At 40.6% G+C, this 26970-nt stretch overlaps 1 protein-coding gene across 14 annotated transcripts in view; it reads left to right on the top strand.

Moving 5' to 3' along the window:
• The window catches only part of ZBTB20 (zinc finger and BTB domain containing 20), a 474871-nt gene that overhangs the window by 378279 nt on the left and 69622 nt on the right, over positions 1 to 26970 (top strand). The window contains exon 8 of one of the 14 annotated variants that reach the window (XM_041463810.1): positions 10494 to 10635. The exons of 12 other annotated variants lie outside the window; for them this stretch is intronic. The gene's annotated coding sequence lies outside the window, so the exon portion shown is untranslated. Of the gene's footprint in view, positions 1 to 2749; positions 2913 to 10493; positions 10636 to 26970 lie in introns of all 14 variants that reach the window. One more of the 14 variants, XM_041463809.1, reaches the window with a different exon arrangement.

Raw genomic sequence — 26970 nt, 5'->3', positions numbered from 1 at the left:
AGATGGGATGCAGCCAGCCAGCATGTAACATTTAAAAAGGTGAAAAAGGGCAGGAACCCACCTTTTCCCATAGCAGAAGTTGATAAAAGGCATCAATAATAGTGACATCTCCCATCAGCTCTCCACTAAAAGCAAAACACATAAAAGCTGGTGCCAGATTTGCCTGGAGACCGATGTCAAAAAAATTATTAAATTAATATAGAAATGTTGATAGAACTTCTGTCTTTTGTTTCTTCCTTCCTTAAGCATTTGTACCTAAAATACAGAGTGAGGGGAGAATCCCAGCACTCCCTCTGAAAGGCCAGCAGTCAGCTGCATTGTGAGTCCCTGCTCTACTTTCTTCCCATGCTTTTGAGTGGCACTGGCAGGTTAGTCATGCCCATTTAAAAGTTTATATACAGCAGATGTTCACAGAGCTGATCAGGAATTATGGATTTGCTGTTGTAGCTGCAGCCCTGTACGAAATACAGAAAATGTATTTGGAACACGGAGAATATATCTGCCTTGTGCAATAAATTCAGACATCTCCCTTGGTGCTGTTTGCTCAGGAGGGGACATCTGAGCCCCTGATGAGGGGACATTCAGTGTCCTGAAACCCAGAGCAGGTCCCTTGCATCTGACTAGGGAAAGTTCTGGTGGGGCAGGGGTGTGATGTCCAAGGGCTTAACATGCTGACAGCTCCCTCCCAGAGCAGGGTGTTATCTGCTGCCTTCCTTCTCAGAGGGAGAGGCCAACTGGCCCACACCTTTTAAGAAGCAGACTTTGCACAAGTGTCATAAATCTCTGCCTTGCCCGCTACGCAGTGCTGCCACTGCACTGGGTATCACCAGGAACCATCCATTTGAACTGTACTTCAGTTTGCAGCCCAGGGTAGAAGAAATAGATTACTTTGACACCTATTTGGGGGGATAATTTCTCCACCTCCTTGGTGCCTGAGACTTGTCTTACCCCAATACCCAGCACTGCCTTTCCACAACATCTCCCTCTGTACCCTGTCGGTGCTCGATTTGTCTGTGTTTGTGCAGACATGCATGGCAAGGATATGCTCCCGTAGCTTGTGCAGCTCCAGAATCATAACATTCCAGTGATCCATCAGGAAAATTTGACTGAAGGGCAGCATGGGCTTGCTTTAAGCAAGCCAAGGTAGCAGGCAAACCTGCACTCCCTTCCCCACCCTGCAGGACAGGTAGTCTTTGAAGACTGTGGGAAGGTGCAGGTGGTTTTTTTTGGCAAAAGCTGCAGTGGTGATAAAAAAGAGAGGGAAGGGATCTCCCAGCTTTTTGGAGATGGCCTCTGTATAATGCCATTTGAATCTTACTTTTTGTTTAGTGGTAAGTTTTAATAGTTATCCTTTGAGGATTTTCCCTGCGAGCTTATCTGAATACACCAACAGTCTTTTTTGTAATATTCGCATTTCCCCTTTGGTTCAGCCGAGCCCACTGACAGATCATTCAAATTCAATTGTTTTATGTCTAAGCCGAACAGCTAATTAAAGTAGGGATGATTAACCTGACTGGCAGTGTCGCTCTCTCTCCCTCGCTCTCTCGCTCCCTCCCTCCCTCCCTCCCTCCTGTTCCAATCAGTCTTTTTCTCACACTCTCCCTCTCTCTCCATCTCTCTCTCTCTCTCTGTCTTTTGCTCTACTCTCTGTGTGTGTGTGTGTGTGTGTGTGTGTGTGTGTGTGTGGGTTTTTTTTTTCCTCTCTCCTAAACGTGGTCTGCTTGCTGATGGCAGAATGGCACTCGGAGATTTGTGCATTGTGTCTGGTTTCCTACGGGCAGGCTGACCCAGTGCCTCTAGGGACTTATCAATAGACCACTCAGAAAGAGAGAGAGAGAGAGAGAGAGAGAGAGAGAATCAATATCAAGAATAGAAGGAGCTCCGAAGCCATTTTTTTTTTTTTTTAAAGAAGTATCAGGACTTGGGAAGAGGGTGACAAAGAAGGTTTTTCAAAGAGGCAGTGGAGGAGGTTCTAATAAATTTGGAAGGAAACAGTTCCCTGTCTTGGGAAAAAAGGAGAACTCCTGGCTGATTAGCATTCACACCAGGTATGAGATGTTCCCTACCCCTTATCACTGCCGCAACCGAGATGGAAAAAAGCGCTTTACCACCCCCCCCTTTTTTTTTTCGGTTGTTTGTTTTTGGTTGTTTTTTTTTTTTTTCTTCCCTTCTTTCCCCCCACCCCCTCAGCCGTCTCTGCTCTTTAAGTAGATGGAGCGAGCGTTTATTTTGGTACGTTGGTTGGTGGTGGCAGGGGGAGTGCGAGCTGTGGGCATTTGTGTGCTGGGAGCAGGGAGAATGGAAGCAGGGCAGCGGGGAGGGGGCGGCTGGGAGAAGAGCCGGGAGTGTGTTACTGTGTCTCCTCTTTGTGCACCCCTGGAGGGGGTTACCCAAGTTCATTTCCAGCAGGTGGATTTAGACAGGGAGTTACTTAACGCTTGACCGCCAGTTTTGAAAAAAAAGGAAAAAAAAGGGAAAAAAAAAAAAAAAGGACCTGCTTCCTATGTCTATTAAAGGAAGCTCCAATTTTTTCCCTCTCTCTCCTCTCTCTCTCTTTCCTCTCTTCCTAACCAGACAGCGGGAGGGTTTCTGGCTCCTCGCCAGCCCAAAAGCCTCTAAGTGTTTTGCACTTGTTTCAGGGAGCCCGGGGATTTTTTTTCAGCATTTTCACTAGAGAACAAAGAGTTCTTTACAAAGGAAGGGGGAGAGCGAGCTTAACGCCTGAGATATGTTTTTCTATTTTTATTAGGGATTTTTATTCCCCCTCCTAAAAAGAATGAGAGAGAAGCAAAGCACAGAATGTGTGGCAGCAACAAAATAGATTGAAAGGAAATGCAGTTCCCTTACCTCCAAATTATAATTTGGAAATAATAAGAACAGGAATGGAAGGGGGACAAGAAGAAGTGAGTTTGGTATGTCGTTCTTTTCTCCTTTTTTTAAACTCTCTCTTTAAATTCCAGTTGCTGGTTGTTTTTTTCTTTTTTTTTTTTTTTTTTTGTTTTTTTGGCATAAAAGTTATACTGCAACAGTTTCTGTTTACTTAAAAAATCAACCAACAAATTTTTACCATGAGAAAAAAAAAGGGGGAAGTGGGGTGGTTTCGGTAAAAAAAGAAGCAAATTAGTGGGAACAGAAATATTTCACTTTCTGTCACTTAGAAAAAAAGTTGGTAATGGCTTGTTGAAGCTAGGATCCTAAAATACAGATGGGGCACTAACGTCTGTGTCCACGGACCCAGCTTTCCCCTGACCATCTGTCTAAAAGTCACCTCTCATTGGCAGCTCAAATGATTAGTAGGAGCTCAGGGATTTTTTTTGTTTATTTGTTTGTTTGCTTGTTCCTCCTGTTCAGTGGGACCTTCTTTTAAATGGCTCCATTTCACCTTCTGAGTTTAGTTCTTCAATCGAGCCCCAGATTGAGGGTTTCAGGACAGACTTTCTTGCGCTGTAGATATTTTGTTCTTCTGACTGTGTTTCTTATAGATACACTCTTTGTCTATTTGTATGTGAAAAAGGCACATGTAATTTACAAGGGAATAGCGCATTACATTTAAGGAGATGTTTGATTTGAATTTTGTTGCATATAGTGTATAGCACACAGGATCTTCTCTACAGCATCTCCTGTGCAGTGGTTAGAATGTTTCAGAATATATACTGTTGCAAATTCAGTAGCTTAAGGAAGTGCTCTCTTTATCCAAATTCTGCCTTCCTTCCTATATTGATTTGTATTTTCCTGGCTTTGACAAATTGCCAATGTAAGAACAGCATCATATAGCAGAGGTACAGAAAACAAGAGAGGAAACTGCATGTTATATCCCCCCTAAAAATCCTCAGCACAGAATACACGAAACTAGATAAAATTATTAGAGAGTTACGATGCTCTTTCTGGCTGCACTACTACTACAATACCTTGACTTTTATTTTCATGCTGCAGGCTTTCCTCAGAAGAGGTTGTCTGTTACAGCTTCGTAGGGATCGCATGTGTGTTGTAACACTGCTTTTAAGCAACACCTATGCATTGTGTGAATGTACACGGGGAATTAGTCCATTTACATCTCCTCATATGATGAGGGGGAGAAAAAAATCCATCCTTGGGCTCTGCTTGCACCGCTTTAGAAATCCCAGTACCCTACAGTGGCAATACATCCTGCAGGATACAGTCCGTCCCGTGCAGAAACTGGGGAACAGGGAAACTTTCCATGGCAAGTGAAACCACCAGTTAAAACACAGTTTTGTTTTCACACCAGTATCTAAACTGGGGGCTTGCACCCCCACAGCTTCATTAACTAGGACTCTTCCTTCTCCAGACCTGCAGTGGGCACAGCTCTCCCAGCAGAAGTTGGGGACTCATCACAGGTTGAAGTCCCCCGCTCCGAGTACAGGTTCCTTTGCTGAAGGTAACCCAGGTGTTCTGCCTTTCCATGGGCAGCAGCAATAGTGATGCCAAGCTAAAAGTGCTTAGCATGCTCCCCAGTTTAATGTGGAACGCTTGTCCGAGAGGGATGGACCACCATAACAAATGGAAAAACTTTTGGCAAATTACAAATGCCTTTCTTTTACTTAAAATCCTTGCTTTCCTCATTCCTCCAGAGAGTTTTCCCAACTCCTGATGTTTTTCATGGTCTGAATATTTTCTGTGACTTTCCTCTCTTGCTGTGTACAAAAAAAAGAAAAAAAAATCACAGGAAAAGTAAGCAAAAGAGAGCAGAAATGGGACTTGGACTTTGAAGTTTTCCATAGGATAAGCAGTCTCGGGTTTTTTCTGCCTGAATATTTTTTCTTCTCCCCCCACCCGACCTCTCCATCCCCTCTTTATTATTTTTTTTTTTAATCTAACATGTTTTTTGTGAGAATTTTGTATCTGCAACCCTGTATCTGGTGATATACGAGAGAGGTCAGAACAGAGCTGAAACCTAGATTTAGCACCCCCAGTCTCAACTAGCAGGCATCTTCCAGTGGCTGTCACTGCATCCAGATGTAGGGAGAAGGATGATAGCTGTATTTTGGGGACTCCGTGGACCTGATCTGAGAGTAACATATTCACAGTACAGGAGAAAAGAGAGAGAGGGGGGGAAAATTTTTAGAAAATGGGGAAAGAAAAGCTCTTTGAGCAGTAACACACTGGCTCTTTCTTCCTGCAGGCAATCCGCTCCAGCTCCTGGCGACGTGTCCTGCACTATCAGATATCATATGACTCTTTATTTGGACTCCCGTTAGCAGTATGGGCCTGTTAGGAGGCTGTTTGTTTTCTTTTCCTTTCATTTCCTTCTCCTTAGTTCCCCCCCTATTTTATGTGTGCCCATGTGAGCGTATCCCCTTTTTAATCTCTCTTTTTCTGCTGAAGCTTTATAGAAAAGAAAAAAAAAAATCTTAATCATTTCCCAGGGCAGTTTTTAATCCTCTGCCAAAATTGAAGTTCATTGTTGAGTTGTAAAAATAAATAACATCTTTCGGCTTTATTTCTCTCTTTTGCTTCTTCCTGTACCCCTTCTGGCACCCCTCGGTGTGTCCGTATGTACCCGTACGTGTCTCCCTGTCTCTCCTGCCTGCGTGGGTGAAGTTGGGATACACCTGTGTCAGTCTAAGGAGGAGTACAGAGCTGCCTGCTGCTGCTCCTGCCGCTCCGTGCCGTTCCTTTCACTTTCATAAACTTCCTTCTGTTTATTTATTTATTTCATTTGGGCACCTTCTCCACACTGAGTTTGAAAAGCTGTCAAGCAGCGATCCCTGTACTTGGGTTTTCTGCATTTAGGTGAGCAAATGGGGGAAGTTAGGGCTGTGAGAAAATGAAACGTTGTGCTGGAGGAAGAGAGGGTGAAGTGCGAGTTAGAAATTAGACGCGCTTTGTGTACGCCGCCCATAAAAGTTTCCTGCACCAGAACTCTGGTGCCTAATAATAGGATGGGGGGAGCCAGACAGCCTCTAACAATTGAAGGTGTGTAGCAAAGTAGCCTTGTGGCAGCAGCATTTCTGATACTGGGTCACATTTAGTTAAGGGAGATTATATTTTTCCCTGTTTGTGCTGTCTTTAGTACTGCATTATTTAGACAAACACCGCTGCAAAACTTTTTTGTCTGAAAATGATAAGTCATGTCAACAGAAACACTGAATTGAAATCAAATTTACTAAATCGTTGCAAGGAAAAAGGTCTGTCTTTCTAAAAGAGAGGTAATGTTTTGGTTTGATACTTTCCTATGCAATGTTTTAATTTCTCTTTCTGAACTAAGGATTTCTATTGAAAATTGTTAAGAATTGATTTTTAAAGGTGGGGGGAAGGAAAATCCTTAAAATATTCAAAAATGAGAGATTTTGAAGGGAGGAGATTTAAGTTTTATCAGAGGAATTTAAAGCGTTCGGGTTTTTGTTTGTTTGCTTCAGTTTTTTGCAAGCTGAATCATAATATACTTTGTCAAACAAACCAGTAAATAAGCTTTTTTCACAACTTTGCTCCCTCTGTAATTATTGCTATATTTTTTATGGAACTTAGTGTTTTATTTGTCCGAATTTGGTAAGATCAGCAAAGCCGAAATCCTGTTTACACTGTAGAGACACAAAGGAGTTACTGATACTTTCTGTCAGAGGTAGGTGCTTTGGCCAGCCAATCCTTCTACCAAGTTGTGCTGTTCAGCAGTGACTGTGCGCGGGCTGATCGCCACGCTCCGGGGGAAAGTATGGACAGATTTTGGGATGTGATTTATATACATTTTGGGCTGATATTCCTATTAACATAGCTGAAGAACTGTAAGTTTTAGCCTTTCCTCTCCAGTGTATACTTAGGCCAGTGTACAAAAGCAATCTTGTAAGTGAGGCAAATACAGACCAGAGGGTTTTTTGTTAAGAATCCAGAAACAACTGCATTTCAGCTGTACTGTAGGTGTGTAAATCGAGGTTGCCCAGCTAGTTGGTGATTCTTCTTGCTTGTCATCTAAGACACCTTCCCACTGAAGCCAGTGCAGGTTTTCCCGAGAAAAGGTAATGAAAAACAAGCTAGAAGATCAGGATTTAGGGTGGTCCCCTTGAATTAGTGTTGGAAACCAGAAACCCCAGTGTGTGCTTACACAGCACAGCATCCCTCTGGAGCCTGCAGGGTGCAGTCGCTTTAGTGGAGGTTCTAGAGCTGAGTTGAGATGACTCCTGCAGTCTGAAACTTTATTCGTGTATGCCTCCAATTCCTTCAGATAAATACCAGTGTCTGCTTCACTCTCAACAGCACACCATTTCTTTTTATTTAGTTTTTGCCAGTTGTCCCAATGAGGAGTAAGACACTCTGACCAGAGGCAACATTTTCAGGCTTCTTTCCTTTTCTCTCTTCCTTGACCAACTTAAAACCAGCTTCACTGTAACGTTTCATGCTTAGGCACGTTCATGCTCCTGAGGAAGCAATTACAGACTTTGTTGGAAGAAATCTGGTTTTGGAGTAAGTGTTACAAATGTTTAAGAATTGTGTGCTCTGCGTGCACTGTACATGATGTTCCCTGGTACTCTACACGTGCTCCAGTACTCTGAGCAGTCCTAACTGTGGGTACTGTATTTATTTGTCAGCTCATTCTGGTAACCGCCCATGAATTTAGTTGACTTGACAATCAGTAAACAGCTCCACGATAAGGCTGAAGTTTGAGAGCAATGTAAGTGGGAATTAAAAGGCTTCTTTCAAGTTTTTGGCCATTTTGATGGATTGTTGCTCAGCATCTTTATTTATAGGGAAAAAAACCCCACGCTCTTCAGACTTCTTCAACATCATCTCTGCAGAGTAGATTCTTTCATTTCAAAGATGTTGCAAGCTTACATAGTTACAAAAGACGTATTTAGCTACCTCACAAAATAAATATAGCAAAGAGGTGCTGAGAGCTGAAAGCCAGGTGCTGCAGCTAATGCCTGAAAGTGGTGCTCTGGGCTGGGCAGAGGAGGACAGGCTTGCTGCCGCTGAAGTTTTGTTAGCATAACTTGGACTTGGTGGAATTGCACCAAAGTTGTGTTTTGACTTGGCTTAACTTCACTGCTTTCATCTGACTTTTTTTCTAAGCCAGCCCAATCCAGATCTGTTCAGCGCTCGGGAGGGTGATAGCCAAGGGACAAAACAGCTTGTCTAACACATGTCTCTTTAGTGCACCAGTGTGTGGCTTGTGAGGCCTCAGACTGGATCACCACTGTCAAGAGAAATGTGTTTTCCTACAGCGTAATAAGTCGCCCTGCTGCTTTCAGATGTCAGAGATCCCCAGTTCAGCACTTGGTGAAAAGGTCTGCTCTCAGAAGAGGTTTCCCTTCCATTTAACATTTCATTAGTGCATGCAAGTCTTGTAAATGTGATGTGGCCAGTAGGAGCAACAAATTCTGGTTTATTTTTGCCAGGATATATATATTTACTCTATGTCTGTATTAATGTTATGGTGAGATGGTATTTCAACCTAAACACCAATTTTAGTGGTTTACCGCTAAAAAATGAGCTGAGTTGAAATGTCAAGTAGTTGTTCCAAGCTCAGAGGTGAAGCTTATACTGTTTTGGAAAGTATGAGGAAAGTCATGGTTAGTTTTTTTTCTCTTTTTTATTTTTTAATGTGTTGGGCAGCCACACTAAGACAGGAGCATTTTCTGATTAACTAATTACTGAAACCCATTAATTTTTCCATTCTCATTCTATTTTTAATTTTTCTTACTTCTTCAATACAAAATGAAAATTATAAAGAGCTAATTTCCTTAAACTAATTAGACTCACAATTTTAATCTCACAAAACCCAGGAAATTCCAAGCGATGTTTTTTTGTAACGCTGCCATGTTGCACATGCCTCTCTCCTCTTTGAAACCCTTGTCTTGGCCTTCAAAAAATTCTGGGAAAACACTCAACACTTGCCTGAGCCAGCCTTCTTGGTCCAAACTCTCCTGAACTTCTGGCACTGCTAGGCATCCAGATCCAGATTTTGTGATTTGAGCTCATCACTTTTGAAAATAACAACATGGAATTTCCAGACATTTCTTTGTAAGAAATTAAGGGAATAAAACAAACAACAACAACAACAAAAAATTCGTATTTAGAGTGAGTCTGTTTCCATTGAAGCCAGCACAAGCAGAATCCACATCCTCTGGTTAAAATTTCTCATGGCACTTTCCAAAACTTGATTTTTGCTCAGATGGCCTTTTCAGTTTTGACCATCTGGAGAGCAGTTAAGTTAGTTACATGGAATATTCTTCAGGCAGTCCTCTGACTAGGACTCCTAAAACTCTTTGACCTGGTAATCTCAACTACATATCCCATCAAGCCAGCGTGAGAAATAATTTTTGTTCTGTGCTCCCAGAGAAAAGGCTTTAGCAATAATTTCTTTGGCTGGAGAATCAGGAAATACCAGTGAAAGCTCTTTGAAACGAAGATGCCAGAGTCTTCTTCAGTGAGATCAGCTGTAGATAGATAGATAGATAGATAGATAGATAGATAATCTTTTTTTTTCTTATTGAAATATATCCCCACAATTTTCAGAAGGCACAGGAAATTATCAGTGCCACAATAACCTTCTACAGCTGGAGAGTGCTAAGCAGGGTGGATCTGAGGCAGACATCCCTGCTAATGAGAGAAGCCACCAGGCTGGTTTCAGGCTTTAGTTTGTGCCATTGCCTGCACACTGCTGAAGCACCAGGGTGTACCCTACAAGGAACCTTCCTCTCTGTAATCATTTTTAACATCCTAATCCAATTCTTCTATTTTCATTAAATTTTCAGGAAAGTCATCTCTGTCTGACAAGCATGGCAAAAAAATTGACCCTCTCTAAGTAGTCTCTACTACTCATACAGTTAAAACTTCCATCCCTCATAAACAATAAAAACAACAACAACAATAATTACATCAAAAGAATATATATAACAGAAAGTTAAGGGGAACATTGATTTTCAGCCTATTCATTTTGTTGATTTTCAGCCTATTCATTTTGTATTATGCTCATGTCAGACACCATAAGACTTTTTTGGTGCTTGTTTTGGAGAACCTTTGTGAAACTCTGTAGAACTGCACCAAGCAAAGTCAGTGAGTGAGAAGCGATCTTGTTTCTGATCAAAAGGAAGGAATCTGCCAACTAATGATGACAGAAACCTGGAGAGCTTAAGGTGCTCCTTTTTATCAGAGATATAAAAATAGAGATTCAGATTGCTGCTAAAGATTGCATAATGTCCTGGCTAAATTTCAGTGAAGGCAATTGTATTTGGCCTCCTTGGATTCCCTCTGAAGTGGCGGTTGTGCAGAGCAATGTTCAGTTCCAGACCTCAACCACACCATAAGGGTATGAAACACAGCTAAGCAGCTGCCACCTCCCACTCTTGGGATGGCTGTATTAGTTCAGCTCAAAGTAATCACTTTGCAATTTGATCAATGACTGACTCGACAATGACAACAGTCGACACCTCTCTTCCATACCTTCATTTGTCTAAAATGCTTGTTATAAAATCTGACAGATTGGGTCTCTTCCCCTCAGTGGTCTGGTTATGTTTGTAAGAACTATCTCTATTTTGCAGATGAGGAAACTGAGGCACAGAAATGTTTAAGTGACTTTTCTAAATGCGCACAGCAAATCAATGGCAGAGCCAGAAGACTAACTTGGGAATCCTGGTTCTCAGTCTCATGCTCTGAGCACTAGGAAACACTACCCCTCTGAATGTAAGTTATTGTTATTAAGATGTGGTTTATCTTTCATGTGAGTTGCCATCTGTTATATTGCCTACTTGCTATTAGTTACGAAAGCTATTCAAATTTTAAACTGTTTTGCATTCTCACAGCTACTTAAGCCCACAGTAGACTTTTTGACAACAGTAACAGCATTTCTCATGTGAAAGAACTGGACAAATATTAACTCATGTTTTTTCAGTAAATTTTTGTGATGCCATAAACCCACAGTTTAGACTGAATTTAAACAGACCTTGAAAAATCCATGTATTCGATGCTGATTGGTTCCATATCTGTCAGTTATACTTCAGTTAGGACATGACTGTATATTCTCATAGATATGATTAAGAATATAAATATCCAAATGGTAATTTCATGTAAATTGATTCCTTGATAACTTTATGTGTCTTGGGCCTAATAGCTCTGTGGCTGCTACGGTCCTTTGAACATGTAGTTAGAAAAACGTATTAATCTTGGGCTCTTAGTGATGCTTCTGGGGACCTCAGTGAGCTAAGGAGAACTAGGCAGGTGTACTGGAGGCAGTCTGGAAAAGCCCTGAGCAGGAGCTGGGGTGGCGACTGGAATTGTAAAATGAGAAAAGGCTTTTGAAATGTAGAAGTTGCTCTGTTTTTCTCTCAGTGTACAGGTGGGTGCCAGGGGAATACATCCATTCAGATCCTCACAGTCACCATTTTTAAAAGAGCTGTGACACCCAGGCTTGAGAAGGGGTAACCCCTGCAAACAGGGACAAATAGCCTTGTAGCTAAAGAGGGAAAGAATTGTCCCAAACTATCCAATGGCTGCTAGCAGGTGGAAAAACAGGTACACTGCCAGGAAGAGTCCAAGACAGACTGGACACTGATGCCTTTTCAACTCTGAAGATGGTCAAGCAGGAAGGGCACTTCCAATAGTCGTAACTAGTTACTTTTACAAGATAAACCCTACTGAATTTCTAGAAGCACTTTTGTTCTGCTGAGCTAGAACATATCGTTCAGAGAGACAGATAATCCTAAAGTTTTTAACTAATCAGGATATGTGGTCATCAGGAATGACCACATATTTAAGACAATTATTCTGAAGATTTTAAAGTCTGTTCTACTTGTTTTGAGTCTGAATTTGACTTAACTTCAGCTATGCCTTTGTCTGATGTATTAAGGAGCCCTCTACTGTCAGAAATCTTCTCCCCATGCTTGGATTAATAAACTTTGCTGGTCTGGTTAACAGGTGGTAAATTTTTGACACCCAGAATAAAATTAGAGGTAATGGGGATGTGAGTAATGGAATTTGAAGTGAGAAGTGAGGAGATACTGGTGGCAGAAGAAGTGGGTGAATAGAGAAGAGAAGAGAAACAGTATGCAGAGTGGGTTTCTTTTTCTACTTAAATATATAAGGCAGAAATGAAATAAATATGTGGCTAAAGTCAAAGATCCAGTTATAAAGAGGGAAGGAGATGGGAACAAAAGAGAAAAGGTCTTGAGAATACACAAAGAAAGTAATGTGAAAAGAGAAGTATCGTAAAGCTATTAAAGACAGGAAAAAGTAACTAATTTAGTCTGCAGTGGTCAATAAGGTCAAAACAAATGCTAAAATATCAGAGTATGTTAAGAATGTAACAAAAAGTAGCAATAATTCACCTTGGATTAGGGCTTCTCAAGCAGCGGGTACTTTCCCATCTCACAAGAGGCCAGCGGGTTTAGCTCATTATGGCATTGAAAATGCACTACATAATCTGAAGGTTAGAGAGGGGTTGGTACAATTTTGAAAGGTCTGAACACATTCAAATTTTGTGAAAAAGACTGGCCAAATTTTCTGCCCAAGGCCTTTCTGTGCTCAGGATTAAAACTCCAGTGTTCAGGGCATAGCGAAAGGGAGGCCTAATTAGGCAGGAGAAAGCTCTTCTGACACGCATAGCTTTTGCTTCTTCTTTTTTTTCCCTAACAACAAAGGAACAAAGAATAGGGTAAAACTTTATTACGGTAAGTGTACTGTTCATTTTCTCCAGTTGTTTCTCTTCCAGCCCTCCAGAGCAGCACCTCTCTTTGCTCTGGTGGCTGGGACACCACGGAATGGAATCATTCCTCACCCGCTGCCCACTCATGGTGCAGCCTGGAACAGGTCACTTAGCTTCAAATTGCTCCAGCCAACTCTAAAACCAGCTGCTGGTTTCCTGTCTCAGGGCTAGCTGAGAAGATGGCATCAGCATGGCCTGTGAAGTGCTTACAAAATAAGTAGGTGCAATTGGCAAGGTTGTCTCTGGATTTCACACAGTTCAGGATGAAGAATTGTTGCATCAAATATTGTAGCATTTCTCTCCTGTCCTCCTTCACCAGTGAAATATCTCTGGTAATGCTTATTATTGAGTGTGAGTGTAATGAGGGTGTCATGCTTGGAAAATATTAATGTTTTTCTCTTAAAACTTGATAAAATCCTCTGGCCAAGGTAAAAGTCTGGTTAGTTTTTATTAAGAAAGAAAAAATATTTTTCTGAAGGACATTGGTTTGCTTGTGAAAATACATGACAGGTCCTAACTAATTGGCAAAATAGAGTAAGATAAAGGATGATTTCAAAATTGGCTATTGTAGGCCAAGCACTGAAATGGGGCCAGTCTGGATCATTCAGACTTATTTATAGGAGAATAACATCCTTTTTAAAATATCTAAAAAAAAAAGCCGTCCTTTCAAACTGGTTTTATGAGGTTGACTTTCTCCGATGTGAACAAAGTGCATGGAAGGAAACGCCAAGACACTCACTGCTTGAAAGAAACACATATCTGGATATTCTTCTTGGTGGATGGATTACTGAGTGTCGTATTCCAAATTCTTTTTTAAAAAGGCTATCCTGTTGCATCTATGCAAGCAGGGAAAAAAATATTCAAAAGGACAAAAAACCAAAAACTGTTAGAAACATGAAAGTCCTTTCTAAAGCCATTTCTCCCTGTCACTGGTATGAGAAGAATTTTCATTCTCTTTAAGGCTATTTAAAATATACTTTGGGGCTAAAATAACAGAGAAGACAATCCAATGCATTCTCAGCCCTGAAACCACAATCGGTTACAGATCCTTGTTGCCACATCACATCCAGTGAGATAGCTTACTGGAAGGACTGGTCAAAAAAACCTCAATATTGATTGGGGGGGAAAAAAAAAAGTAAAAAAAAAAAAAAAAAGTTGTCTTTCTCCTTCCTCTCATTGTTTCTTTCAAAGGAGAAAAAAAATTCAAAACACTGGTTTTTATTGTTTAATTAAATTAAATCCCCATTTTTCAATGATTTTGCTTTCTGTGAATTTTAATTCTTGTTTTTAACGTGAGATGAAATACCAGGAAACTGGGCAGGCCATTAAAATTTTCTTTTTTTTTTTCTTTTTTTTTTTTTTGTTTTGTTTTGTTTTTTTGTTTTGTTTTGTTTTTTATTTGGTATGAAAGATTATTCTCTCAGTTTCTGCTGCCCTCCTGTCTCTCTTTTCCATATTCATGCACACTCCTGGCTGACTCTGAAGACACTTAACTGTTCACTCATTAGAAAGAACAAGTACTGGTTCCATAACTTTGTTGATTTGAGATCATGGTAGTAAAGGATATGATAGCATCTCTTCTAACCAGGATGAATATCACTGCAGTCAGCAGTCGGTGTCACAAGCTGTATGGGTACATCAGGGATCTGACAAGAGAACTCTTGTGTTCATAATGTTTCTGTCACTTACCCAATGAACAATTTCTGACTTATCTATTTTGGCTTGTTTTCCACATCAGGATAACTTGGCACAGGTGTTAAACCTAAATTTCTAACATTTTTCTGACAGACTACTTGAGGAGTTACCTATATGTATGGCACCAGTATTTGAGGTTGTTCCTGTTGGAAGGCCAACACCACTGATTTGGTCAGTGCTAACATTTATCTCCATGTTGAAAGCATGATTTTTTTTTTTTTCCAAAACATTGAATAATGCTGAAATTAGGATCCTCTGTAATGATGGAATTAAACCCCATAATTTTAGAATAGATGTTGGTATGGCGTTGTTGTCCACCTGTAGCATCTTTCCTATTAAGCCAAGTGAAATGGCAGTAGCATTAAGGAGGAAAACTTAAGTGGGTGTTATTGACCAGGTGGATGCAGCTGTTCTGTTACATTCCCACCATTTTGCATCTGAGCTGTTTATTTTCACTCTCTGGCTATCAGTCATCACATGAATTACCACTGAGAGACTCTTTCCCTACTGCAGGATCTATAGTCATGGGCCCACCAGTCTGCAGGAGTGACTGTGCTCTTTAGTTCTGCCTTCTCTGGTGTTTCGCCTCTCCAGGTAGGGTTCTGCAGATTGGCATCACAGTTTACTCTACTTCCAAGAAGTGCCAGACAAAAGTGAGGCAGAAATTTGTCCCAGTAGGATTAGAGTGATTTGACCCAATCAACAACTGTCAGGAAGCATTGCCGCTTGAGGAAAAGTAAACGCCTCATTATTGCTGCTAGACAGATGCACCTCCATAAAACACCTGGAAGTGGTCCACAGACCACAGACAGAACGTCACTGAGGTTGATTTTTTTTTTTTCTTTTTAAATGGGGAGAGATAGCAGACCTTGTATTTTTTAGACATAAATTGTTCATCAGCAGGGCTGAGGAAGTAATCTATTGCAGCTGAGTCTCATGCAGAAACCAAGTGTGTTGTAAGGTGATGTCCCTCTCATCAGATGTGGACCGCGATAGGGGGAAGGGCATCAGACTGCCTGGGCCATCACTTTGAGCTCGCAGGGCACATGTGACTTGTGGCGAGGCTGAAAGTGAGTGAGGTAACCACAGAGTAAGCTGCTAATGATGTGGATTGTGGGAAGCACTACTGATAGGAAGCAGACAGTTGGATTGATTAGGGCAGCCCCAGGGACTAGTTGTTTTTCTTTCACCATCCTGGGGTGAAGTTAAACCTGCCACTGGTAGTAATGAAGAACAGCTAATACAGATCAGACTCTGCCAAAGTAACAACAGTGGCATCAGGAGCAGAAAGTTTTGCAGATTTGTCTGTGTGTGTGCACTTGCTACTGGTGTTCCTGGTGGGTGGCTGAATCATCCTGATGGCATTCAACAGGAACCAGCTGCTGAGAATATTAAAATGCAAGCATTTATTCCTCTAGAGAGACAGTAGCATCTGCAAAGTTTTCCTGTCTTGATAGTACAGATAATCCCATGGAGTATTCTCTAGTAGTTTTTAACTCTCAATTCATTTATACATGTATTTTAAAGCTGTAAGCGCTTTGTGTCTGCACAGAAAGGAGAGCCTAGTCTTAGACCTGAGGCTACAACTGTCCTAGGCAGGTAGTTTGCAGCCCTATGCTCAGGCTAAGATACCTTACATGGGAAAAAAGAAGCTGGGCTTTTCCTCCTTCTCCCCCTGCCACCTTTTTTCTTCACCCTCCTCTTGTCAGGAAGAACTGCCTTGGGGGACTGGTAATTCACAGAGAAAGAATCCTTGGCTATGATTCTGTAACTTCTATATGAGGTTAAGCTCTGTCTTGAAATTTATATTAGCAACAATTGTAAGAAATGATGAAAAATGTGAAAAAGCAATTAAATGGTCTGATAGAGTGTTCAACACACCCATTATTGTTTGTCTTTATTGTTCCCAGAGAGGAACATGTCACTTCTCAAGCCTGTAAGCAACACTGCCCAGCCCTAAACTGCTTAGGGATACCTGTGGAAAGGAAACTGGGCCCTAGAAGCTTTGAGTAACCCGTCAAAACCAGGGAGCACTCAGCACCCATCAGAGGCTGGCCCTTAGTCCGACATGATCCTAACAACAAAGATCATAACCATCACAAGTGAGGGAAGAGAAAAGGCAGACAGTAGCAACAGTGGGGGAAAAATGGTCATTTCTTCCTTTTAGTCTTTTCATAGTTCCGCATATCTCTTCTGCTTTCCTTAGAATATGTTCTCATGCAAATAGTGTGTGATTTCACATACTAACAGTGTTTACAGGACAGGAAAGGCAGAGATCCTGCCCATGGCATATGATGTGAGTAAAGGTGCAGAATTTTTTTATGGAGAAAGACAAACCAAGTTCTTTTGCAGTGTGGCTGCAATGTTGGCACAGAGAGAAGAAACGAGCTGTAGGCAACCAGAGCTGTGCAGCAAAAGAAAGGGTGAGGTTTATGATTTAATTTAAAAGGGAGCATAACTTGGTGCACTCATCACAGTAGCATTTTATTAAGGTATTTTATCCGTATCTAAATAGCCTTGTGTAAAATGCCTGCCTAATACCTCATGGCTGTGAATAGTTTGGCTGTTTTTCTAAGCCTGAATATTAGTACCTGGTGTTAAAAGAACAAACTCGCCCAAGGCAGCAAACCTGCTTCCACCTTTTGTCATTTCTAGTCGTCCTCAGAGCCTGTCAGGGTGCGTCAGCAAGTCAGGGTTTTGACAGGAACTTACAGACACAAGAGGGACCACAAACACCACTCTACAAAGTTTATTGATAGCCTCTCTCATGATGTGACAGGCCAAGGAAAGCTGTTGCAGGAGAGGTGACAGCAACGGCAGCACTTTATAGCCCTTCCTGATTTCAGCTTCTCCTTGGAAAGAGCTGTTGAAACCTCTTAGCGGTGTTAGACATATAGTTTAATCTCAGTAAGACATCACAGTGACGATGCATACATCAAAGACTCTGTTGTGTTTTCCCCTTTTTATGTGAGTTATGTTTGCTCATTTGTTTAAAAAAAATAGCATAATGATTTCAGTTTTAAGAGGCTTAAGCCCAATGCTTTGGAAAGTCTTAACAAAGAATGATTTAATGAACTGGCTATTGTGTTTATTGTTGTGCTCAGCTACTTAAGTATGTCATAGGCTCTGCAATACAAACAATTAATGGTCAAGCTTCTGAGCTCAAGTGCTACGGTCTTCTGCCTTCAGAAAAGGAGTAGCAGCATTTGAGGTCTGTTCCCACTTAAGCAGTAGTGCAATAAAAATCCAGTGGATTAAGACTAAATGCCTTGGGGTTGGATTTGTTGTTTGTTTGTTGGTACAACACAATAAAGTAGAACTTAATCCTGAATAAGAGCAGCACTGGAAAATTTCAGGAATGTACTGAATAATACTTAAACATTTTCATCCCAACATTTCCTCTAAGGACACATCTCTCTTTACAAAGTACTAGGGAAGAAAAGACTCTTGAGCTTTGTCTTGAATAATGCTGTGGGTGTGAGTGAGCTTTGCCCTGAGAAGATCATGCCCACCAAATTTAGGAATGGTTGATCTGCATTGCATACCCTGATGTTGGACCAAAGGGCATCATACGGCTCCAAATGCAGCTCAGCTGACAGTGTGATGTTGGTACCCATCCTGAAAGCTGCACAGGATGTATCCCAACAAATCCTGGGTACTTGGGTTCTCCAGTGAAGTACAGGCTATGAATAATCTTTAAAAATTATCAAATCACCTTTTCTTTTTTTTTTTTTTCTGAAAAGACCTTTTGTCTTCATTTTCATGATTTCTATCATGTCAGCTAACTACTGCTCCAAGTAAAGGCAGAGGAAGTGTCATTTTAATGCTGCTATATTTTGTCGTAGGTATTTCACATCTTCTGTTTTCACTGCTTATCTGCACTTTGTATTTATCACTGCAAAATTGTAATGAGAGGGTGGGTGTGAAAGAAAGTAATGAATTTTTAGAGCTGTTTATTGTCCTCAAACAGCATGATCCTCTAGGGCACCCCCCCCACACACACCTAGTCTAAGCAGGCAGAAAAGAGGCATTTGGACACAAATTCAGCCACTAAGAAGTCAAAGCTCAGAGCTATCATAAAAAATTCCATCCTGAGAAGAAAAGAAAGGCTGAGGCTGCCAGTGGAGCAACTGAGTATCTGCAGAGCTATGACTTGGTTTCCTTTTGCCATCCCATGGCTGAAATCAAGCTATGACTCTGAGTTATTTACCTCTCTAGCCACAGGAAGATAGCAAACCTGAAAATCCCATCAGTGCTGTCCTTGTAACAAGAACTGCCACTTTCTTCACCTCTTAATACTGTCACATCTGAGTAGCAAACTACACTAACTCTGTAATAAATATTATAACAATGGTTACTGCTGCATTATATTTTACTAGGAATGCTTTTCCTAGTAAATTTGGATCAGGCCCTCTACCATTCTCCAGCCCAGTCCCATCAATGAATGCTTCCCCTGAGAGCTGCCTGTTCAGTCAGTCCGGTGCTGTGGTAAATAAACGTGCTATCAGCATAAGGTGTCCCATACCAGCTCCTCTCTTTATCTCTAGTCTGTTTGCATTCAGTGTAATTCTTTGACTCAAATCATCGAATTCACAGAACTCCATCTCTTAGCCTTTCATTCTTCAGTTCTCGCTCTGTGGGTGAAAGGAATAAACAGCAGTTGCTGGAACCCAGTGGCTGAAACAGTTGTGTGAGGAGGACTTTTGCTCCAAATTTTTTTTTTTTTTTCCTTTTGAAGATTTGGAAACAGTGTCATACATGTGTGCCCTGGCATGGTAACTCTTCTTTACTACCTGAAACGGTAGTTGTTCATACTGACATTTCTAAGAGAAAACATGAATTCAGAAAATATACCAGGGCCACCAAAGAAGGGCTGCTGTAGCCCACAGACTTTCTTGCAGCCAGCTGACATTACCCAGATTTTCTTAAACTTCCTGGATAGTTTAAGCCCTGAGAAAACTACTCACATAGCACTGGTTTTACAGCATCTTTTCAAATAAAAGTAATAAGGTATCCTATGCTTCCATTGTATTTTGTGGGAGAAAAAGACAAAGATGTGGCTGGAAGAAGAGTATAGCTCTTTAGTTTACGGAGCTACATTGTCTTTATGCCTTAGAAAAACGAACATTTTCTTGTATTTTAAGAGAGGTGAAAATAAAGTGTGAAGATAAACACTTTATACCCTTAAACTTATATTTCAAAAGTGACTTCTAAAATTGTGGGTAGTATGTTTAGAAATGTGGAATTCTGGAGCAAGTGAAATTTTATTCTAGGCCCAGGAGGAGCTTTATTTCAAATCAATTTCTTTATCCAAAACCTGGTTGTGAGCAAGTATGTGAAATTTAGCATATCAGATTGTGAAGGTCTGGCAAAACTACACAAGGCAAATGGGGTGGATAAGAGACCAGGACACAATACTGTGTTCTTCATGAGAGATTTTGGGGAAATCTGAGTGAGTTTCCCCCAAGGTTTAGCAGAGAGTTAAAGAATCCAAGGGACACAGAATAGTTTTTGGCTTCTTGAGGTCTGTGATGTTGAAATACACACAACACTCTGAAGAATGAAGAACAAGTCAAAAAGAACATTTCTGCTCCCATAATTTCTCTAAAAAAGCCACTTTTGTACAGTAATTTCTCCGTTAGCTTTCAGTTCCATCTATAAACTACAGGGATAGACATTCATTCAAAGATGATGAAGCCTTCATTATTTTTAGAAAGTTCATCATAGCACATTTACTTGTACACTGCAAAGTATTTTCACAATTTAAACCTAAGGAGTTGTCAAAATAAATGAACAAAGCATGCTCTGTGATGCTTTGTCCTTTATTTATTTATATTTTGTATTGTCTGTTGAACTGCTTGTTAATTTGAAAAATTCAGTTATTGGTGATAGATCAGCATCCTCGCTGTTCCCCTTGAATTAGCAAGATCATGTTCTTTTCCAGACTAGCTGTGCTCCTGACAGCAAACACATTCACTGAGACAGTTATGTTTGGGCTGGAAGATCCATGGCCACCTCAGTTAGTCCAAAGGATTATTCCATGACAGATTATCCTAAATGAAGGTTTTCCCAAAGCACCTGCTTTCTGAAAGGTCACATCACTTCTGTGCAAGTCAGAGTCAAGGCACATTTCAGTGCTCACAGGAGGAGGAATTCCAGAGGGAAGGGACGGAGGTGGCAGAACTGGGTGCCATGTGGTAGGCATGTCAGCGCAGGGAACGGCATGCCACACATCTGCCTGGGGCTCTGCCGTGCCACAAGTTAACATTTTGATGAGCAATTTCCATTCTGTTGTTTTCTCTCAACACATGGGGTTCAAAAAACAGTTAAAAGAAAACTGTACCCATTTGCTCATCTCAGAAGCCTGTGATTTCAGAAGAGTCTGCCAGATTAATTTTCACATATAGAGTATTTCAGAGTTAAAACACACAGAGGAATGCAGTTTATCTTTGGAAATTGTAGTGTGATGGCCAGAGAAGAATAGGTGTGTATTGCTCAAACTTCATGGAATGACACTGACTGATGGCTGATAATTGTTTAAAAAAAAATATCTCTCGCTGTAATCACAACCTTTAGAGATTTCTCAAGTGTATGTAATAATCATGAATACTTGCCTCTCTAGGAAGAGGTTTTTCAGTGGCTATATAAAAAAATTAAAGACATGCAACAATCATTTTTGCTGGCTGCACATCTGTGAAGAACCTGCTTTTTATAATAACTGTACTTGAACTAGTTTTCCTTTAAACTTACACTTGGATGATAGAATAAAATCTCTTAGTCTGCTACATTAAAATGCTTAATTTTTGTCCATACTATCTCTATAAAACCCTATTGGGTGAGGGCAGACAGGAGGGCAGGGAGGGGAAATATCTGCAGAATTCCATTGGCATTGCTGCAGAAAGGATGCAGGTCTCACAGAGCACTCTTACTCAGACTTTATATTTTAATCAGAAATAGGCTAGTCTTTTGCTAATTTACCCTGAGCAGTAGCTGTCATGCAGTTGAGGAAAGAATTAGACATTTATTTCCTGCTTAAACCTCTAATCTGATATTCATATCACCAATTTGGTTGTAAATTTTGGCTACTGAAAATTTTCTGGCTTGTGGTAGGCCTGTATCTGTGTAATTGGAAGACAGAAGAGATTCTCTCACTTTAATCTGATGCTTATCTCCATCCTCCTTAAGGCAGGAGAACAGCCAAGGGATTTAGCATCTTCCTTGTTTTCTTGCAACCTACTGCGATTAACTATGGTTAGAAGCTCTTCTTGATGCATTTTGTAGCAGGATGTCCATGCTGCTAGATACCTTTTGTTGCTGAAGTCTGAAGCATTAAATTATTCAATAACCCCTTGTTGTCTTCCAGGTGAGTATCAGCTTGTAAAAAGCGAAATGATGAACACAAAAGTCATCCTCTGACATGCCCTTGCACCCACAGATCATGTTCATGCACTTGCTTGTAGAGCAGTTTTATAGGTTTCTCAGTAACCTTTTGCAGAGTTAATTTTACTGGTCCCTTTCGAGGGGTCCACTTGATTATATACCAGTAAAAAGAGATGGTATTTGAGAATGGTTGATATGCTTACAATTTTTGTAAGCAGAGACCTTGATGAGTTCCTCCACAGTCAGTCTCCTTGGGCTAAAATTTCAACCTATTACATGGGGATTTAGCCACTCATTTCCCATAAACATCAATGGGAGTCATGTGGCTAAATCCCTGGGCAACACACTGAGAATGTATTCCCTTATGTTTAAACTCATTTTGATGCAGATGCTTTCTTCTGCAGGAAACAAGCGAAACGTAGAAGCCATTTATTTCTTTCATTTGTCTGCCCCAGATCTCCAAACTCCCAAATTATCTTCTCTTCTGCCTAGGCACTACAATATCTCACAGGATTTGCTGAATCTGTATGTGACACCAAGTTGGAAGCCAAGCTTCAAGACATTAGGACAATGGATGCTAATTGGTATTTATTAGCTACTCATGTGTGGGGAAAATTGGACAGATGACAGGCTGTCCCTTCACCCATGAGAACGAGATTTTTCATTTCTCTCAGTCCTCCATCACCTGCTGTATCACATATTAAAGTAGGGCCCACATGCTGTTTTTAACTAGTGGTCTTTGACGATGAGCTGCAGTGTAGGATCATTGCTTGGCTCTCAGTTGGTGTGTGTTTTGTGATACTCTCCCACAAGGTTCAGGGATCTGCTATGAACACTATATGGAGACTCTACTAACTTCCTTAGTCAGGAAGAGGGTCTTTTAGACTAATTATTGGAGGGAGGGGAAATGAAAGGCTATCAGGATGTAGGCACAAATGTGAATATAGTATTTCAAAATCACTGGGCATGATTTTCAGTAATGGCATATGTGTGTTAAGATGCAATTTTGTGTCTGGAAAGAATTGTGTTCATTATAAATGGCAGGTGCTTTTAAAGCATTTAAATATTGCATTTTCTATTTCCACCTGCACACCAGGTAACTGGGTATTAATATGCTACTAGTTGAGGCCATGATTCATTGCAGGTGCAGTGCTTGGGAAATCAAGGATTGCATTGAGGTCCTGATGAAAATCATGCCCTCAGGCACATCTGAGCTCCATTTTGATCAACAAGCCAAAAATAAGACTTTTATTTCAATTACAGTTTGTCTGATTTTAAACTTAATGATGCAACTTGAAGTCTATTGGCTTAGCTTCTGAGACCCAGGAAGGAGGATGTCTGGGACCTTGCCTATTCAGTGGAATAGAGGTTCCCATTAAATTCACTCTGATCTCATTATGTGTCTTTTATTTGGTCAGAAGCTCTATTTTTGCTCTTCCTGGCCTTATTGAATCTGTTGTTGATTCATTGTGCAGACTTGGTATTAATGAAAAAGACTGCCTCACTCAGGTCTCTCTGGAGGGTGAGATTTTCCATAGCCCTGTGTCTGTAGCACGCGTTGGAAGCACAGACTCTGATGGGCTGCCTTGTGAAACTAGATTCGAGCGGAGCTTTATTAATAGGCTGATGAGATGTATCAGCCTGGCGAGGCTGCCTGCCTCCATAATGAGCGAGGGCTGTATTTTACTTCACTTAACGAAGAGAAAAATCCTCAGCAATGCCTTTTCTGTACCCCTGCTATCCCCGCTCCACATTCCACTTTCAAAGACCTCTTTAAAGGTCTCTATTATTCCAGCTGCCTTTAGGTGTCACTCGGAGCTTTGGGTTCCTCCTGTTCATCCGTGCCTTTGTGTGCTGAGCCCTGCCCTGCCATTCAGCTACCCCAGCAGCTTGGGGGTCCCCTGGTCACCCCCCAGCGACTGCTTCCCTTGCTTTGTGGTTGCATTGCTTGTCCACACAAGTTGCACAACATTAGGTTGAATGAAAATGAAAGTAATTCATTTTGGTAGCTTTTCTCATTTCCAGCAAAGCTGGATGTCAGAGGCCGCGCTGCATTATTGAATTGGAAACTCTGCCACAGGAGAGGATGGTTGTCCTACAATGTGTTGTAGGCTGAAGAGCTGCATTTTCAGCTTGCGTAAGGGTGGAAGGGCTGCCTTCTGTCCTGCTTTTGTCAACCGTTGTCAAGGTGTCCTAGCTTTTTTTGATACTAAATTTCAGGAACTGTTAATCTGGTCTTTTCTCTTTCAAGATGGATATGAAAATTTTTGAGTGGGCCAAATACTTTCTTGGCCTTCTGACTAAGCTTAGGTCACTCATATGGTAAATCATTAATTTGGAGACTATATTCTGCCTTTGCTGGGAGTTAAGAGTGGTGTTCCAATAGCTTCCTTCCATCTGGAACAGTCATAAACCAGATGGATAAGGGATTGGCACCACTTTTTTTGAGTCTTTACCCAATTCACCCTGTGTAAAGGGATCTTGCAATATTTCCCAGACAATTGTTGCATGTATCCAGAATCACGAGTGAAAAATATCAGGATTGGAGGTGTGGGCTGCCTCTTGGGAAAAAGTTTGAAGGGAGAGCAATAAAAGGTATAGCTTTCTTTAGCAGTGTTATATTGGAGTCCATTATTAGGAACCATACATAAAATTGCTTTCTTTAGCAATGTTATATTGGAGTCCATGATTAGGAACCATACATATCTAAGTATTATTTGAAAAAGTAGTAATCTAGTTATGGAATCTTTCAATTCCAAAGCTTATAGCACCTTGGGTTAGGCCATTTCAATGCAGAATTTGCATCTGATACAGAATGAGAAGAGATAGGCTTTCAAGGATGTTGTGTATAAAGATGCTGGCATCTTCTCTTACCATATTCATTGTCCTCATCCATGTTTTCATGAAAACGAATTCATCACACTGCATTTCAGTACATTCCTTTAATATGATTTAGTAAGACTGAAAATATCACCAGAAACTAGAAGTTGCACCTATATTTATTTATTTATTTAGTTAAATTAGAAATATTATTGTTTTCATTAGTGAATGGCTGGAAGGAAGTAGTCAAGTGGTTGTGCAGATATATAGCATTTATTATGGAGAGTGTTTTCATTTATGATATGCCTTTAAAGAACTGCTCTTTGTCCCAGGCCACACTGCAGTGTTTAAGAATTGCTTCAAGAACACTTCTGATGTTTCTGAATACCAGAACAGATTCATAGTGGTAGCCTATTTTATTTTGGCTTAAAAGAAAAGAAAGGAAAGAAAGAAAGATAATACAAGAAAGATCATAAAATTCAGGTGACAAAATTGCAAGGTTCACAGAGACTTCTTACGCATACCAGAGACATGGTACTGCAAAGTGCAAGAAGGAAAGCAGGAAGTAAAAGAGGTTGTTCTGGTCGAGAAAGCACTATTCACTAAGCTCAAGTCTAGGACAAGGAGATCCATGAGAAAGGTTTATAAATCTCCAATAAAAGTTACAGAGAAAAGGGTACAACAGTGTTTGGAAAAGCAAAGAGCAAACCCATAAAAAGAAAAGGTTCTGTACTTTAACTTGAGTTTGAGGGGGAATAGATGGGGACATTATCAAAGAAAAGGAGAAGGATATAAGGACAGGAATACTGAGGCATTGTAAAGAATTTCTTTTTGTTTGTCATCATTGTTTGTATTGAAGACCTTTATGATTTTTAGCCAATTAAGAGTCTCTGTAGACACCTTCCACAGAGGGTGCAGTGGCATATTGTCTGAGATCATGTTGTGTATGAATCCTAGAGCATGCAGGGAACTGGGATGAGTGGTTTTGGTGCTCCTAACAAAAAATAAAATCCAAACAAACCAACCAAATAACACAATCTGTTCTGAAAGTTAGACGGAGAAACGAGATTCAAAAATTGCTCAATTACTTTGAAAGACCAAGCGGTTGTCTTATGAATTAATTTGGCAAATCTTGTTTCAGTGGTTTGTAAATTGTTTACCATTACAGTTAAGACCATAAACAATTTTTTGTAGGCTGTTTAGTCTTTAATGACTCTTTCCACTTGGCTGGAAGAATCTGTCCATGCCTGAGTGCCTCAATGCCTGATGCCTCCTGTGCTGAACAGCCCATCCCCCTGGTCCCAGGTGCCATCTCTGTGGATGGGCACCTTTTGAAGCAGTAAATGCCAGGAGGTTCTGTCACTTCCTGCTACCAGCTCAATGCTGGTCTGTGAAGCAGGAATTGGCAGCCAATGTTGTGTATTGCATCCAGTATCCATTTCCCAGGATATCCATGAGGATAGAAGAGATGGGGCAAATGTTATCACTACAGAAGTTAAAAATTCATTCCAGTCTGTCTTTGTGGTTTCACGATAAGGAGTGTATTAGAAGAGCCAGTTCCTTTTAGCAGTTTCTCCCTGAAATGTGCTGGAATGACAAGTGTTCAGATGAAATCCTTTGTGCTAGCACCTCTCTCTCTTCATCTTCTGCCATTCCCAAATTGCAAATTTGTCTCAAGGAAGATTCTAAATTGAGGTAGTAGGTCAAGAAATGTGTCTCTTGGAGCAACTCATTACAAAACACTTAAAATACAGCTGTGTCTCTTGTTATCAAATCAAATCAAACTGAACAATAACAAAAATTATAAGAGAACAAAAGCACCAAAGTAATAAGCAGAAACATATTGGCATTCAGCATTAGCTCACCTGACCCTCATAATATGGAAATACCCAAATTAACTAGTTATTTGAAAACTGAAGACAAGAGCACAACCTGTTAACAGCAGTAGTCCAGTTTCCATATTGCCATATTTGTAACATGTACCAGCACAAACCAGGGAGTAAAATTCAGACTTGCGCCTAGGTTTTGCTGCTAACTCCTTAAATTTGTGCTGGATGAACTCCAAAAACTCTGCTCAAGCATGGGACCAACAGGAAATTAAAAGCTTTTCTCTCTTGAAATGCCAGATATATAGAAGTTACACATCCACTACTGTGGTTCTCAACTTCCTGAAAGCATATAGGCTGTTTTTCCATTATTTATTCCAATTAGTATCAAAGTTACAGTAGTCTGGTGACAGTCTTGCCTTTTGCCATTTTGTTTCAATTTATCTCCAAGACATCTCTTGCTAGAAACTAGAAAAATTGTTAACAAAAGGCCAGTTTCACTGATGTCAGTGAGAGTACCAAAATAAGAAAATCTTCTGAGGATTAGGCTCTCAGTGTTCATACCAGCTGGAAATAGGTTGGGATCCCATTCAAATG

This window comes from Pyrgilauda ruficollis, unplaced genomic scaffold (assembly GCF_017590135.1).
Source record: "Pyrgilauda ruficollis isolate IOZ18807 unplaced genomic scaffold, ASM1759013v1 scaffold17, whole genome shotgun sequence".
NCBI classification, from domain to species: Eukaryota; Metazoa; Chordata; class Aves; order Passeriformes; family Passeridae; genus Pyrgilauda; species Pyrgilauda ruficollis.
Note: the sequence above shows the minus strand (reverse complement) of the source record. Positions and strands in the feature narration are given on the sequence as shown.